Source organism: Ammospiza caudacuta, chromosome 4 (genome assembly GCF_027887145.1).
Source record: "Ammospiza caudacuta isolate bAmmCau1 chromosome 4, bAmmCau1.pri, whole genome shotgun sequence".
NCBI lineage: Eukaryota > Metazoa > Chordata > Aves > Passeriformes > Passerellidae > Ammospiza > Ammospiza caudacuta.
The window spans coordinates 41,719,365-41,737,725 of record NC_080596.1 but is presented as its reverse complement, the minus strand read 5'-3'; positions in this window follow the sequence as shown (position 1 = coordinate 41,737,725).

Below are 18,361 nucleotides of genomic sequence, written 5' to 3'. Positions count from 1 at the left end.
GTCTATGTGGCATTGGATCTGTCAGGCATGTGCAGGATTACAGACATGTCTGTGGGATTTCCAGGCATTGGCAATTCATCAGGTCTTTACTTATATGGAATTACTATTGGCTTAGCCTATAAATGATAATTCTAAAAGAGAATGAAGAGCTAATTATGGAAGAGGGCCTGTTGAAAATTTGACTTCTTAACTGGATAAATAAATATTGAATGTAATTTAATTAACAGAATTAATTAAACAGAAATTTAATTTATTTTTAAATATGAAATACATGAAAGGGTGGATACAAGGTCTCAAACTGTAGATGGAATGTAAGAACAGTGTGGTGCACTAAGTTCACGGTATTTTGTAGTGAAGGTAACTGAGTGTTTATTTTACTTTAAAGACCTATAAAGAGTAAAATCACTGAGAAATGTTTATAATTTTAAGAAAGATAACTTACTGGTGATAGAAAACTTTCTAATAATGAAAGGAATTATCTGCTAGCCTTTAGCACTGAGTCTTATTGAATTTTCCATTTTTCACTTTTGGCTTTTCTGTGTTTTGCCTCTTTTAAACTGCAAGAATTTATGACATTGAATGGATGATGGTGATGGCGTTGTATTTTGTTCTGACAGATGTATCTGGGTACAAAATATCTGTCTCTGGTTGGGGTGGATTAACTGAATGGATAAGGAAATTCAAATAATGATGTAATAACAGCTACAAAGACTACATATGATTTAATTTCTCTGAATTGGTTATAACCCTCAGCCCAGTGAAACTGACTTCCAAAAATTCTTTGGTTCTGAAACTCATGTGAAAGCAGAAAAAAATTTTTGAAGTGAAATCTGAGAGTCAGGGAATCCTAGATATTTCTTACAGTTACATCCAAAATAAAGGCAACTCTGCATTTAGGTTGACTATTCCAGTGAAAATTCTATCTTACAATAAATATGCTCCCTGGCTTTTGGGTTGTTTCTGGATTACTTTCTGCAGGTACTCTGTTCATGCAAGAATTTTGAAAACAAAAAGAGGCCGGAGAGGATGTTAATGAGAAGAAAACCTTGAAACAAAAGTGAAAATCTATTCCTATTTACTACATATCAGTGTGTAAATAAAAAGCTAAGCTTCCTTATTTAAAAATTAGAATTAACCTTCTGTGATAGATCCTGAGTTGGTTGCTGCAGCTGGCAAATCAGAGACTTTGTCAATAAGTTTAGTCAGTTTTTTCTTCATCTTGGATTACTTTGTTTACTTAGAGTCATTCCAGTGATGCCTTTTTGCTTTTTAATGAAGTGTGCCAAAGTCTTTACATGAAAAAAAAAAGCCTGGTCTATAAACATGTTTAAAAAAGGACATCAACTAGACCTCAGCTCACACAGTCTGGTGTCTAGTGTCCACAAACTAATTTTTGAAGTTTTATATATACATTAATTCACTTATACACAGTACATCTTGTAGCTGTGCTTGTCAGAACACAAAGAGAAACTTGCTGTACACAAAATAATCTCACAGTCTGACAGCATTTCTACTCACCAAACTTACTGAAATATGTACAGGCCTTATGTGCTTGTTGGAGAGATTAGAAATTGCCCATGTCACTTAGTTAAAAACAAAGAAAAAAAGCAATACACTCTTGTTTTTTCCTTCAGTTAAAAAATTTGTGTTAAGTCATCTGGAGAGGAGCTATCATATTTCCTTTAACTGCTCCCACTGGTTACATCCAGAGAAAGAGACTTTACGCTGTGTTCAGACATGAGTTGGCAGAACTCCCAATGATTCTTCTTTAGGCTGGGACAGGAATGTCTATGCAAGCATATTAAATGAAAACCTTCCTCAAAAATACATTCTGCAATATAGTAATGCTATCAGAGAACAGCATCTCATATGGATGCAGCTCCATTGAGTGAACTCTAACTGTTTCCAGGGTTGCCTTTCTTCTACTTACTAATATTGTGACTAGTAAGGAGACCACAAGTAAACACAATAAGAAATAAGATTGGTAAAATGCAAATGCTCAATAACTTTTGTAATATATATTTTCTATTTCCCCCACTTTAATATCTCTCTAGATTCTTTTGGTACAAAGTATTGTTCTTCTAATATGTTTTTCTGTTATGTGTGAGTGTATTGACTTCTTTTCATAACAGACAGAAATGTGTAAGAAATAAAAAATTACAACAACTTGTGGATGTACAATCCACTTGACACAGACCCTGGGTTTTTTATGGTATTTGAAGGGCATCCCCTGTAACTGCTTTCATACCTGTTGCATCTTCTTTTGTCTTTGGGCATTGTGGAGATGAGTCTGTCTCCCTGTTCTTTACTACCCTCCACTAGATGTTTGTATGCATTAAAAGGATTCCCTGATCCTCCTCCTCTTAAGGATGGCTTCCCATCCATTTGCTGTACTCAAATTTCTCTTTTGTGCAAGTTGGGTACATTGTATATGTAAGTCAAGGATTTATTATTAATCTGGCTGAAATCTTAGCAGTTCTAATCAAAACATTACTATTAATCCAGTTGTGGTGTTGCTAGGACTTAAAATTTTAAGGAAGTACAGTTAAAATTAAAATACACAAACTTCTGCAGAGTATGCACCTCTTTCTTTTGTAGTTACTTTCCTTCCACCCATCTCCCAAGCCCTGAGATTGATGGCTTTGGGCTACCAGTGGAAAAGTCAGCAGCATACTGTCACAGACATCTTTTTATGAAGTCCTTTCCTTAGGATTTTTCCTCCTGAGAAGCTGAGAGGCCTCAGGAACAAAATGCAAACAATGATTATCTGCTGCTGTGGAATGCAACAGGCGGATCTGTGATTGGTCTCATAGAGCTGTTTCTAATTATTGGCCAATCACAGTCAGCTGGCTTGGACTCTCTGTCCAGGACAGAAGCTTTTGTTGTCATTCTTTTCTATTCTTAGCTTAGCTAGCCTTCTGATGAAACCTTTTCTTCTATTCTTTTAGTATAGTTTTAATGTAATATATATAATAAAATAATAAATCAAGCCTTCTGAAACATGGAGTCAGATCCTCGTCTCTTCCCTCAACATAAGACCCTTGTGAACATGGTCACAGCATACCAAGTTCTTTGCCAGGAGTATGGTGTTGATAATTTCCTCATCCCCATGTGATAGCCCAGTGGAAGTTGTTTCCAGCATGTTGCTAGCATGCTCCATGCCTTTTTTGTCTTTCTTCCCTGGTTCACGGCTCCACGATGGATCCACATTTGCCATCCATGAAATGTGTTCCATACATTCTTCTCTTTGCTGTCCCAAACTCTGCTTTTGCTCATTTCCCAGAGCTGCATTTCTTTGCTAACCAGGGAATTAGCACTGGTGAGTTTATAGCTCTGATGCCTCTTGTAGCCTCCTATGGTGTTCCAAGGCTCCTGCTACAATTGTGTGTCTGTTCTGCTGCTGTCAGGAACAGCTATTCTACACAAAACAACTAATTGTTATTGCTAGCCATCTCCTCAAACCCCAGGTATAACAGCAGGTGTTGTGCCACACACCTCTCAAGCTAAAGCCACCAGCATCATTGCTCCTCCAGCCAAATCCCACTCCAGACAGGCCAACACACTCCCAAAGTCAGACACGGCCTGAGGCCAGTGCTGTTAGTTCAACAAGACTACAGCCAGATACAATTGGTATTTACTAGGCTGCAAGGACCCAAATACTTCTGAAAAATCATTTCTGAAACACTCATAGCTGTAAAAGAGGAAAATATATAGTGGGTCGCTATTTTCCTTGCTTTCTGTGGTCTTGTCCTAAAGTTACATTAATAAAACCAGTTCTTTCCTAATAATGAGGTTTATAATAAAGTGGAAAAAACCTTTCACAACAGAAAGTGACATTACTTATTGCTTGAATTTCGACCTTGGCAGAAATCTGACGGACATGTTGTGAATATCCCAGTCATGACTTCATTTGTGTTGCCATCTCACTGTTTTTAAGCATGTTTTATGTATAAAACCAGGCCCTTATTTAAAGCTGCAAAATGCAAATGGGAGCAGTTCTTCTTCCATCTGTGCTGCATCATCCTTGAATTGTTAAGTGATAATTCCTTGAGTCTAGCTATGATATGTCTTCACTTTTTTAGTTGTTCCTCTGTGGTTTGCACATTTTGTCTATTTCTACAGCTGTGGTAGGCTAAGTTAATAAATAAATGAATATACTATTTTTCCACTTCTAAAAACTAAAATGCCTATGAAAAGTCCTTTGCAATTTATAGTGTTATGAGTAATTTTCCCTTGGGACTCTGTCTTGCATGTTCTAAGGAATTAATGATGCCTGGAAATTAAACAAAACTGTCTGGTTTAGATAATCAAGGAAGATAGCCATCCTATAGGAAGTATTTTTTCATCTCCTTTAGTTTTTTCCTCAGGGCCAATGAAGTTTCTTCATAACTTGAAGATGGAAGGTTTTATTAGATGGGGAGAGCAAATGAACACTGACGTCGAGCACCAGAATGTGTAATGGTGTGAAGTTTCCTTGGTACAATGAAGCTAACAAAATGTGACTATACCCATTGAAATGGGCTAAAACACAAGAAAAATCAATTCTTTATTCTTCCTTTAAAATTGTGCCAGAGAACCAACATTTTGAGAACCTTTAAAAATCAACAGAGCATTAACTTCCAAGTGGATTCATGGACATTTCAACCTATTATTTATTCACTGATCTTTTTTGAATACATAATGTAGGTGACAAAAGCAATGGTAAGCACCATGCCTTCTTACACCTTTAGAAGACTCTGCATAAGGTGTAAAATTAGCTAGTGGAAAGGCATGAGTTAGGCACTTGGATTCTGGCTGTGCAATTAAATCAGAAATTAGTTTCATGTTTTTTCAGCCTCCTGTGCAGAGTAGCTAAATGACTATCCTAGATATCATTAATCAAGCTTCGATAATTCCCTCTAAAACACTCTGCCTTCTGGATCATATTTATTAAAATGCTTCTCTGAAGAAAATTGGAATATTTTAATGTAAGGTAGTATCACAAATGTTTTGTATAGTATTCACTCTGATTTGGGGATGTTGACCATAACACTGTCTATTTAACATAAATTTTGGACAAGTATGTTTTTTTAGTTTATTTTTTAACATAATTTACATTTAAATCACAGGATGATCAAGGTATGCAGCGTTATAAATGTTTAGAAGGCTTTGCCTTTGGGTCTGCTGCCATGAAACCCAGTTATTAACATAGCATTTATTTCAAGTGATGTTTTTCTTCTTTGTTGCCATTTCAAAGAGTCCCATTAATCACTGAGCATAAAAATGAAGAGAGGCTATATTGTGTATATGGATAGCAATCTTTCTTCTGTACCTGAAGCCTTGCTACTTGCCTTTAATAATCTGTCCTGGTTTTGCATTAATTAAAATTTTTTGTGAACAGAAATAAATCACCCATCACGTAACCTATATAAAATTTATTTTTCTTTAATAGCTTATATCTCTCTTTCATTTGTGTCTACATAAATTTGGAATTTCTTCTGTATAAAAACTAAATTTTTTTCCTAACTTTTTGTATAGGAGAAAGCTTTTCTCCATCTACTTCCTCATCTTGCTGAAAAATTTATAGCTGTTTTTATCTTATTGTATCAGAATGAAATTTGTTTTCTCTCCTTTTCTGCTATTTCCAAGGATAAATTTGTTTAATCCTGCAGAGTTATAGGGAATGTTTTGACTAGGAAGTATTTTATTAGTCTTAAAAAAAGACTAATAAATGAAGTCTATTTAAATGAATAGACTTTAAAATGAAGCAATTCTCTGGAAGACACACTATGGTTCTCTGAGAGAGCTGTGTCTGCTGCAGAGCTGCTGTGTTGTTCGAGGTTTTCGCCTACAAGGCTGTTTCAACTTTACCTATACCAAAATTTTCATTTGTATGATTTCCCCATCTGATAGCAGAGAAATTTCCTGTGAATAACACTTTCTCCTCTGGGTGTCAGACACTGTGTGACCTTCATTGAAACTAATCTGCAGAGAAAGGGTTGTAAAAATGTAGAGAATAAATGGGGAAATAACAGATGTGCGAGAATTGGTTTCCTGAAAGTCAAAAAAACTCCCCATGGCTTCTAGTGGGAAATTGTAAGGCACATTTTAATTTTGTATTTATTGCCCTTTTATATGGAAATTCTTGATCAATTACTTTAAAGTGCTTGTGCTACAGTGACATTAATCTAGTATTTTCAGGTAGGAAACAATTATTTCCCATGTGGGAAGATACATGTTTTCCATTTCTGTTCTTAAGGCAGAAAGATCACAGGGAGAAGGAGTGAGAGAATCTCCTCACTTTTGCATCAAAGTTCAGAAATAAACCAATGAGAAACAGATTTTGTGTCTGTGCACAAGTTATACTATGCTTGATTTCTATGCCTAGTTGAAATAATCATTTGAGAAGACATTGGGCTTAGACATTAATTAATTTCAATGCTGATAAATATAATTTAATTTGGGATAAAACTGCATGAAATCTTACAGCTAAATGGTCTGGTAAAAATTACTGTATGTTCAATGTAGAATCAGATACTTTTGGTCTTCTTTTATCCTCCTAAATTTTTCAGAGAAATAAATACTATTCTGTATAAAGGAAACCTGAAGTGATGCCAGAGGACAGAGTAACATTGTACCCCATGTATGGGGCAGCTTCTGTACATCTGAACCAGGCAATTTAGCTGTTTTTTCTCTCTCATTGGGCTGATGTTACACAGATAGGCTGAATAGACTCTATTTAAAGCCAGAGCAGGTATCAAAGGAATGGTCTTATGGGGATATTTGTCTTTTTTGCTATTCAAGCAGTTCAAATAGTTCCACAATGTAGGTTCACATTACTCTGGATGCTTTAGGAAGCAGCATTTTATTTTCAGGTCAAGAAGAGGATCTAGGGAAAGCATTCCAATTTTGCATTCATCCTGATACATTTAATGTCTGTTGTTAGACTGCTGCCCTGTTAACCCCATGTGCTTGCAACAGAGTCCTCCATAGTATCCACTTTGATTTATGATAATCCCTTCTAATATTGCAAGGAGATATTTCATGAGTTGTCTCACAATTAAGTATTCAAGTGTGCATAATTTTTATTTGGAATGTTGTTGAGTTGATTAATAATTATATTATGGAAAAATATGTGCGGACTCAGAAAAAAAAAGAGAAATAAAACACTTCTATTGGTCCATCCATATGCCAAATTTTTTTCTAAAATAAACTTAAAACTAGGAAGACATGTTGATATTTTTCACTATCTGAATAAACTCATATTACATAGCAATGCCATTTTAATACCAGTAACTGAACATATGTTTTGGTAAAAATACCAGTTTCAAATATGAAAGATGACAGAATTATAGCTCTACCTCCATATTGAACTATAATTTTGATGAGTCGTAAATGGAAAATGGAAGATTTACTATTTGCTAATTGTAAGTGAATATTTACAAGACATGTTTCTAGCTAGCAGAAAAAAAGTGTTTTCTGTCCTGAATTCTCAAGGAGAAGAAGTTAAGCTCCACTGACATGTGATGGGCCTGAGCAGGGATGACATGGAATAGACACAGGCCCATCAGCCAACCTCCTGCTCACACCACAAAGTTTCTAAGTAAGAAATTATTTATGAAGAAGCAGACCATGAAGGAGAACAGGATGGTTAGTTGCAGAGGCATGCATTATTATAGTCACTGAATTGCTCTGCCCTCAGTCAAAAATGCCGTTTGGTATTGGGTGAAACTACTGAGGCAGAGTGATGGTCCTTTTACTCATGTGTTGTGCTGGGCAAATCAGCTAAAAAACTTTGGGTTTGATGCAACCAACAGAAATTTATAAAAACACTGAACGACACTGACAGATTCAAATCTCATACCCAGTCTTGTGCCTACCTAAGAAGGTTTTATTACATCAGAAACTGACTTACAATGACAGGAACAGTGCACGCAATGATTGAATCAAAAGCAGTTTGGAGGAATTTTATATAGTCACTCTTACTGCATTGGACATTTAAAATCCTTGTGGTCTAAATGTAATACAAAACATATGTATAGATTTTTAATATACTTTTCTTGGAAGCAGAATTTTTCCACCAGGTAGTACAGAGAAGAAGAAGGAAAATATGTCCTGTTTCACTAGTCGGTAGATTGCTTGGTGACCCATGGCTTTCTTGAAATAATGCTGTTGTATTTGTTGTTGTGATTTAGAAAAGTACTAGGGCCTCAAAGAGAAGGATCCTCTAATGGAAACCCAGCAAAACATGCAATTAAAACATGAATTTTAAAAATTGTATTTTGTGTGAATGGGAACTTTCTGAGTGTTGTTTACAATGTTAAATATTCAAGGCAGGTGCTAGGGAATGGATTTCCATGTAAGGGTTTTTTTGTTTGTTTTTGTATCATATTTCAATCATTTTGAATGTGGCTTTTGTTTTTCAACGAAACTGAAAAAGACTTCATGAGTTTTATATTCATGAAGAACCCGAAGCTTATGGGCATTTTGAATTTCATCCAAGATGTTAATATACAATAACCTCTTAGGCAACATTAGATCCTTACAATTAAAGTGCATTTCCGCACTGCTACAAAGCTGAAACAACTATTGTCAAAGGTGTACCTACTTTTTCTGACTCGTACTATATGTCTATAGGATGTAAAAATTTTACTTATTTCATGAAGTTTTATATGCTTTTTGTACTATTAAATAAAGAAGATTTAATATTTCAGAGCAATTCATGATGTCTTTTTTCAATTCTATTACCTGAATTGCAGGTCACTTGCAGCTCAGCTGTGATGAAGGTAATTTTCTCTTCTAAACACTTTATGTTTCCTAAAATGTAATTCAGGTTACATTGAAATTTGCTGCATTTTGATAAAGGGTTTGTGAATGAATGCTATTTATTAACTGACTAAAGAGTTATATAGGTGTGTAATGGCTGGCTTCTCTGTCTTCCTCAGGAGCAAAGTACAAACACACCTTTCTTTGAGTTTTGCATACTGCATTTCAGTTCTAACACTTGTGGCTTGAACTGTAGCTTTATTCCAGTTCTGAATAGCTTTCACCACAGGGCACTGGCTGAGCTGGTACCTGCACCCCACCCACAACACACCAGGGCTCATCTGAAAAGAGATTTCACTGAAGTCACGCTGGAGTGGCCTGAATTAACCTCACTTGTTGTCAAGGTGGGTGACATAGGGTTAAAAAGTAACTTTAAAGGGCAGCTGCTGTGACCTTTTTAGCATTGTTTTGTGCAGATTTATTTTTTTAAAAAACAAAAACTTTAAAAACTTCAAAAGGTAATTGACTATTTTCTTCATGAACTAAATCTAAATAATATGAATATTGAATGATGCACTGAAGAGAGAAGAATTGTGGAGATAAAAGATGTCTAGAAGAGAAATAAATGGTGAGCATGGTTGGGGAGAACTGCATCAGGTCAGAAAAACTGGAGAAGTCTGGAGAATATTAGAGAAGTCCATGTAATTAGATCTGAGCAGAAGCATGCAGGGCACCCAGAAAAATATCAGCACTGATAGTCAAGTAGAATTGTCTTTATTTAACAATCCACAATGAAAGATCTTAGCTTCTGTCTTTGCAATGCACATTCTATATACCCTGTGTCCCTGTGTACTTTCACACAGAATCACACCGACCCTGGAACTGCTGAGAGAGGTATTGAATGTGCAGCATGAAACAGCAATAAATCAAAATCTGCAGCAGTGAAGGCTCAGCCATTCATGATCCAAGAGGAGACTGCAAGTCAACTCACTAAACATAATCAATCTAAAGGTAGGCTTTACTCAATCCAGAGCAGGATGCCTCTGGGTTTGCCTAGTCATAACACAATTTTTGCTTTCCTTATAAACTCTGCCATTCCAATGCCTTAGCTGATCTTCATTTGAGGTGACAAGCATCAGTGTTACTTCAGGTCACTGTGGTTTAGATTTTGTGGATCTTTGAAAATCTGAGTCTCAATTCAGTCAACAGTGTTTGACTTCTGTTCGTCCCTAATGAAATCAAAATTGAGTTGACTTGACATAGACTGACTCTAAATGAATAAGAAGCACAAATGTTTGTAGCAAGACATAATTATTGCCAAAAATGGATGGGAAATCTCACTTTTCATCCTATCTGTATGCATTTTTGTAGAGCCAAATGTTCATGAAACAGCAAATGTGGGCTTTTGAGGTAATTAATGGGTCAGTAGTTGTTCTACTGTTACTGACATAGTTCATCAAATTAGCAAGACCAACATTGCACAGTGACTGTAAATTTTTTTAATTAGTCTGTGGTTTTCAAAGACATGATGCATGGCATCAATTCCAAAGTGTGTTTATGAACATCAATAAGTATCTCATCTATTTTAAAAGTGAGACTGTCATAAAATAATAAATTAAATTATTGTCATTAAATGAGTTAACTTATAAAATACTGAAATGTTCTAATTCTCCAACAACTGATTTAAATATCTAACCCTTAAATGTACAATAAAAGCAAGAAGGGAAGTCTTATTGGTAACATGGGAGTTGAAAGAGGATAAATTCATGCTTCCTGAATGAAAGAAAAAGGGCTTTTTTGTTTTTGGCACTGAATTGGCTCTCTTTTTGCACAGATGGGTGATTAATTGAATTGATAGATGCAAAAGCATATAGGAAATTCAGTTACAATAAAGTATGACTTCTAAAAGACATAGTGAAACATTCTCAAATGTCAGATTTTGCTAACGTTTTAATAACAAGGAAAATGCAAGTGAAAAATTTTTAAAGTAGAATTACCATTTTGATAGGGTGCAAACAAATAAAATTGGTTTATTTTTGCCCGCACAAGATTCTGCTCTGGAAAAATCAGTGTAAATTTTCTCAAGAACTAGATTTAAACAAATGTGAGTGGAAAAGTTTGGATAACAAGCTCCAAGGGTACTGTTTTCTGTTTTGAGTAATAAGTCTTTGATGGATATAAGTTTTGTTGTATAGAGTAGGTTCATATAAAGGTGAGTTCTTCTGCATCAAACTCTTTCAAACTGGAGAATTCATAATGTTAGTAGTAGCTGTATGCAGAGCTATCATGTGCAAACGTAGCCTGAGTATATTAAGATAATTAACTGTTTCTGATGAGAAATTGTAAAAATCTTAATGCCTCATATTTTTCCATCTTTCAGTTTGTTAATTCTCTCAAGTGGCTTTGGTTTTGAAAGTTTTTCGTGTTTTATGAAGTTTACTCAGAAAGTTTCCTTGTCACTCTTTCCTTGTTCTGTGTGTTAAGTTATATTTTAATATCACATCGTTGGAGTCTGTGGATTGTTGAAGACCTAATGACTTAATTTATTTTCTTCTGGCCGGCATACAGACCCTGAGCTCTTGGAAAGGGGAGCTGACTTATGCCCTCGTTGCAATGACTTTCTCTAATCTTAGCAATATGGAAAGGAAGTAATGTGAATTGTCACATGAATAGCGTTGTTACAGAGCACATGCTAGAATTGGTGTTACAATGGTAAAAGTCACACACAGATTTTGGCCCCTCAGTAAAGAGAAATGTACACGACAGAGAATTTGAACAGGAAAAAATAGTCACAGGAGAGTTGTGGGAACATTCAAATACTCAGAGGCCCTGCTTCAGATAGAGGAGGGAGTAGAGAGCTGTCCAACAGATGAGCTACAAAGAAATAGCCAGTGGTCCCAGGGATGCACTTGTCAGCTTGATTGAATAGCATACCTGATTGTGTGGATTCAGAGCTTTTCCCTTACATAAACAGAGATTAAGGGAAATTTTTATCATCACCTATGTAAGTAAAGCTGAAAGGGTTTTTATCTAATTAGGACTAACATCTGGGGGTTTTAAATTATTTATATTTGGGATGGTGTTTGATTCCCTGAAGCCATGTCTTGGTAGGCAGGTAAACTAGATTATGTGCATATGTCTCCTCCAGACTTAATTATGCAGTGATACAGAAATTCATTTATTTGTCATAAATAATCTGAAAATTTGACTTTTTTCAAATTTCTAACTATCTTTTCCTAAATAGTTTCATTTATCTGTGCTGACCTTCATGTTCATAAAAGTTGTTTGGGAAAAAAGGCAAGGTGTTATCATTGTGTCTTCAATGCTTTTCAAGGTTTTTGATAATTAGAACAAACTGGATTAAAACAGTTTCACAGTACCAAAAATAATATGTTTCCAAATTAAACTTCACAAAAAATGAATATTGCTTAAAGATCTTTTCTTTACATTCTGAATTATATTTCATTGGTTTATATATTCATTATTTTAGACAAAATTAGTGACATTGCAGACCATTAAATACTTTAAGTACGTCTTTCACCATTCAACTTGAGCAAATTTTCGTTACTCTCACACAAAAGTCAGAATTTAATTAAAAAAAATAACCAGCCCAATTTCTAAGGTTCTGATTCTTTCTGGTGAAAAGGACTGGGTTCCTGTAGTGAGGAGCATGGTTGTTATGACAGATTTGAGACAGCTGTAGCTTGTTTTCTTGTTTGGGGAAGAGTTTTTTTTTATATTTGTATAAAAAAAAACATGACAACTCAAGTAAAAACATTTGCTATTACAAGTGGTGTAGAGTCCTGAAGCTTGATAGCTTTCCAGAGGGCAACCTAAGTAGGACTAGAATGTAAGGTTTTTTTGTGCCCAATTGTGTGACGACTCTCTTGATCCCCTTTGTAATAATGCTTGACTATATTGCCCTGTTTCCAGTAGACTACACCTGAATTAAAAAGTTTTAAAGAGTGACATTGTTGCAGGCAGAACTAATTTTATAATTGAAGTGGATTCTCCTGTAGAATTTCAAGGACAAGATGTGAAGATTTCAGTTATTCAGTTATAAACCCACTTTACATATACATGTATGTATACTGTACAGGTGTTTGATTTCCAGAATATTACTTCCATTTTCTTTTGTCAATCACTGCTTTGATTAAGAAAATAATCTACTCCTTCTTTCAAAAGTGACTCAATTATTTGTTTCTCAAAGATATTATTTGCAACTTTGGTGCCCAACAATGACTCAATTCTTAATGTATTTCAAAGGCTCAGTTTTCAAATTTCAGTTCTTTCAACAAAATTATCTGCTGTGTTTCATAAGATCATTCAACAGAGCCCATATTTTCTTAAAATACTGTATTACTCTTGGGATCAAGTATATTAATAATTTTGTTTTCAGATGTATTGACCTTTTTCTATTAACTCATTACAATGAATAACTTCAGAAAAGAAAATTTTTTATTAAAAAGGGAAGAGATACTGGTCAACTAAAGACTGAAAATTAAATTCTCTCAAATGGTGTATTTGAGCTTTAAAATCAAACCATAATAAAATATTCTAATGTATTATTCTTGTACAGCTAAATTTTTACTTGCTAAGGATTTCAGTTTCTCAGAGATCACAATCCACATTCTGAATTTCCACTAGATCTATTACAGGCTTTAAAAATGCTCAGACATAATCATAGAATCTTGTACATCAAGGACTCTCATCTTTTAAATATAGACAAGGAAGTGTGCACCTTATTCATGCTTTGAATTCTGAAACATGTTTCATTACTGTTTACTGTAGCTTCAGCATTGAAGAAAGGGAATAGTTTTGCCTTGAAGACACACGAAACAGACCTGGACTCTAATTGCAGCCTGTATTTATTTCTTTCTGGTGACTCTACCATAACAGACTTTTTGACTCAAACTGCTACAATAGTATAAAGGGGAAGAAAAAAAAATAATGCTGATTTATGAAATAGTTCTTTGTGACAGAATAGTTAAATTTTGGTAACACAAGCGTATCATGGTGTTTTGTAACATAACATAACATCAACATCTGTCGGTTTGTAGAGAAAAACTTCTCTCCTGGTATTTCCAGTACACCAACTTAGCATAATGTGAGTGAGTAGGGTAGATCATAAATCATGAGAGTTAGTGCAGAACTAGATAATCCTATTAAACAGAATCTGTATAATAAGCAACACATTGCAGAAATTGACCGGTGTTATACATTGCAAATCTATCCTAAAAAGGAATTATCTTGCTTCCTAGAAATGTTGTTAAACAATACATGCAAAACATTTTTTGACTTTTTGACTTTGACACATTTAACGAAAGTTAAAGTTAAACTGTAATATTAAACATTGTGATTTGGTGCCCATTATTGCTCAAAAATGATATTTTTTCCTAACTGGACTATGCTAGGCATACAACACTTGAGGCACAGAAAGTATCTTGATGCTTTGTTTGCACTGTACACAAAAATTTGCCCTGCTAAATAACAATCTGTTAATTGAGTTACAAATTTAAATGGATGGAGGACATATTACTCCACTCAGATTCCTACAATATTGCTTTACTCAGATAGGACACCCACATGGCATAGGAGTCCTTTATGGTTCTATTCTGAAGAGTTGAAGGAAGAAGGAAAACACGTATAGTAGATAAATCACTATAATTTGCATGTTGCCCTGAAACATCTCAATCAAAGTTGCAATAATTTTATTTCTGGGACTCAAATTTCATTCAAATTTCAGATTATACTTGTTTAAAGATTAGTTTTTAAGACACTGTCCTTAAAAAAGAAACACCTTTTAGTTTGAGAACTGAGTTTCTCTTGAAGTGTTTCTAGTTACCGTGGCAATTGTACTTTTACTGTTGAAAGCTCACTGAATGGTTAATGTTGAAGTTGCAAAATAACATTTCCTGAAATGTGTGTTTGCAATACTATGAACATCAATACACGAGAAGCAGTTATAGGAAGATTCCTTTTCTCCTAATTAGGTGAGATGCAGTGTCCTAAAGAATTTTTTTGTAAAGTGCTTTGAGAGTTGAGATAGTTTTCAGTGTATAACAGGTCCACAGCAGTACAGTTGGTCTGTAAGACTTTGCCTGTGTTTTTTTTCTCTGTCTTTCGTTTTCTTACCTAAGGATAGGTTTTTGAATTTTATTTAGCCTAAGCCCTAATAATTGGAGATATTTTGTATTTTCACATGCAAAGCTTGTGGGTTTTCTGGAGAGATAACAAGTGCACTGTCAGATTCAGCTGACTGGTTGATAAAAAGTGAACTTCACCTCAAATCCATTTTTACCCAATAGCTTACCAGGCTTTATGGCTCTGTATTCTCTCTCTCAATCCCAGAACAAAAGTGTCACTCCCAAACACTAAATTAACCTCTTGCAAGAAACATGCAATGTTTCTATTGTTATAACTAGGCTTATAGTGCACTAAAAATAGTTTTCTTGTAGTCTTATGAAATGTTATGGGTTATGTATAAACAAGAGCAATAGCAAGCCACATTGAGATACCCACTGAATCCAACACTAGTTTCAGTTTCGCTGTTCAGTGAACAAAAAATAGGGATTATTAAATTAAGTTATTTCTGATATGAATCCTTAAGTCATAATTTTAATAGACTGAGTTCATCAGGGGGTTTTCAGGCATGGAAAGGTCAAATGAAATAGGGTATGGTGCATAAATATATAAATGTCCTACAGGACATCTGGTCTACTGCTCCAAGGAAATAGGGTAGAGCAACCCTTTAATTAGTGCCACTGCACATTCGGTTCATGCAACCACTCTCATTGTACTGCATGGGGAAAAAATCCTCATTATTCTGCTTTGATTCAGGAGAAATTTTTAATGCATAGGTTTTAGAAGTTTGTGATTCCACTCCTGACCTAGTAAGTTTGGTTGTGTTTAATTGCTTTTAAAATACACTTTGAATTTCTTCCAGTTTAATGAAAATTAAGTTTTCCTTTGGTGTTTGCTGCAGAGTTCAAATATCCCCAAAGTGACTTTATAGTCATAATAATATCAGCTAACCTATATACTTGTTCTGCTTGAAAAATGAGAAAGTGCTTTCTATTAAAAAATTTAGCTATCCTTTCAAATTATTCCATAGCCACAAAATTATTCAATCTCTATTTTAAAAGCTGTGTCACATGAGCAAAGTGACAGACTTGCTGTTTTCCTTAAAACTCTTCAGATTTCATTAAAGTTTCCACTACATGAAAACATTACAGAGGACTGCCATTTGCCTAGATCTTTCTGTTTTAAAAAGGAAATGTTTAATATCAGCAAATATGCTGAAGGTTCTCCAAGGAAATATGCACGTATAAAGCTGAGTAGTTTAGCCTATGTAGCGTATCAAAGCATTTTATGAACCTTTGAAAAGAAAGGCATATCTTTGAGATGAAAGTAAGAAGTAGAGGAATGTTTATATGCACATATGCTAGACTTAAAAAAGCAGAATGACATCCAAAGAACATGCAAAGATAACACCCTTTTCTCCACATACTTAAAAGCTTTGTTGCTAACTGAGTTGTAACTTGAAAAAGTTAGAGGTGCAAAAATAATTGAAAAAACTGAAAGCAGTTTCAGACCTTACTATTTTTTTTGGTCTTTTTGTCTTTACTACCTGCGCTTCCTTTTCTCTTTCTTCACCCCATCAACTTCAATCTGTTTTAAATTTAGAAATTTAGGTTGGAATTCCTAGTTAATATTTAGAGTTAAGAACCCTTTTAGCTATAATGAGCTCTGCAAAACTGTACAAACTAATAGCCACCTTAATACCTCACCTTTGATTTAGAGAAAAGCTGAATTTAGTACTCAGCTAACAGCTTTGGATTGCAGCAGTGGGCACCATCAGTAGCATGAAATTTAAGAAGTCCAAATGATGGATTGTGCACCTGGGACAGGGATACCCTGGAAATGAGTAAAATGGGTGGAGGAGGGCAGCCGTGCAGAGAGGGATCTGGGGGTGCTGCTCTCAGTGTGGAGGGAACACAGAGAGCAAAACCTCGCTCTGAGGTGCCCCCAGCTCAGCACGAGCAGACAACCCGCAGATGTGACTGTCCCCTGCATTCAGCCTCGGGGGACTCACCCTGGGTGCTGTGTGCAGTTCTGGGCCCCACACATCAAGAAGGATTTGAACATCCTTGGACATGTCCAGAGAAGGCGACAAAGTTGGTGACAGGGCTGGCTGGCATGTCCTGGGGGGAGGAACTAAGGACCCTGTGTCCATCCAGCTTGGAGAGAAGGAGTCTGAGGGGTGACCTCACTGCTCTCTGCAGCTTCCTGAGGAGGAAAAGTGGCAAGGGAGGTGCTGAGCACTTCTCTCAGGTATCCACTGGTAGGACATGTGGGAATGGTTCAAGTCTGCGTCAGGGGAGGTTTATACTGGCCGATAAAAACCATTTCTTTACTGAGAGGGTGGTCAAATTCTGGAATGTTTCTAGAGAGGTGGTTTATGAGTCTGTCAGTGTTTTGGAGGTGTTTGGACAAAGATCTTAATAATTGTTATCAATTTTTGGTCAGCCCTGAAGTGCTCAGGCAGTCAGACTGGATGATTTTTGGAGGTCCCTTCCAAATGAAATATTATTTTTGATTGTATTCTATTCTGTAGCCACACTTTTGAAAAACTGCACACTAATTGATGTCAATAGGATTTAAAGTGTTAGATAGCAGGCTGTGGACTCATAAATGTTGTCTAGCAAAACATTTGAGAGATTACAGATGGAATGTTCATAAACCATGAAGTCAAATGTATCCACATAAAAAGTCAAGAGAAATAATTCCAATGTAAAAATAAAATGTAACCAGAAAATATCCAAATACTTTATCACTGTCATTTACTGAAGCATTGAAGTGTTATGTGAAATGAAAATATATTAAATTTCATCTCACATGATCTTGACAGATCGATCAAGTCCATTTAACATCAGAGCTTTCTGTCTGCCAGGTATTACATGGTAGGTAACCAAAAAATATCTTCATTAATTTGTATGTCATGTTGATAACCTCTCTTCTACAACAGTTGCAGAGGGTGTGGCAAGCAGTGCAAAGCTTGATATTTGTCTGTACTTGGTCTTTAGGTCACAGGTGTTACAGTTTTCTGATTTTAGTGCAGGCAGATACCACATAAAAGCTGCTTTTTCATTTACTGACTTGCTAGTTTCCTCCCAGCTCACTCCCAGAGCTTTTATGTAATTACTTTGAAAGTGTCCAATGCAAATTCCTGTAGATCTGTCTCGTGGACTAGCTCTCAACAGGATAACAAAGCAGAAGGCTGGAAGATTGCAAGTATGTTATCTCTCGTCCCTTTTATCAGCAGTTTTCATCATTCAAAGGCACTTTCTTCTGGAAAAAAAAGTAAATGTTCACCCTGTTAAGCAACTGAAGATGTGTAAAGCCATTCCACATTTGGTAGAAACCAGCTTCTGAATTTGACTTAATTTTTGTGTATGTTACTGCTGTCACCCACAAGTTCAAAAGTGACTGACCTTCAAAAAAGTCATGATCAGGACTTATTAATGTAAAACAGCTGATTCACTTCTTTCAGATTTATTCCTCCATTTACTGGGACAATGAACACAAATACCTCCTGTTATATCAAGAAATGTTT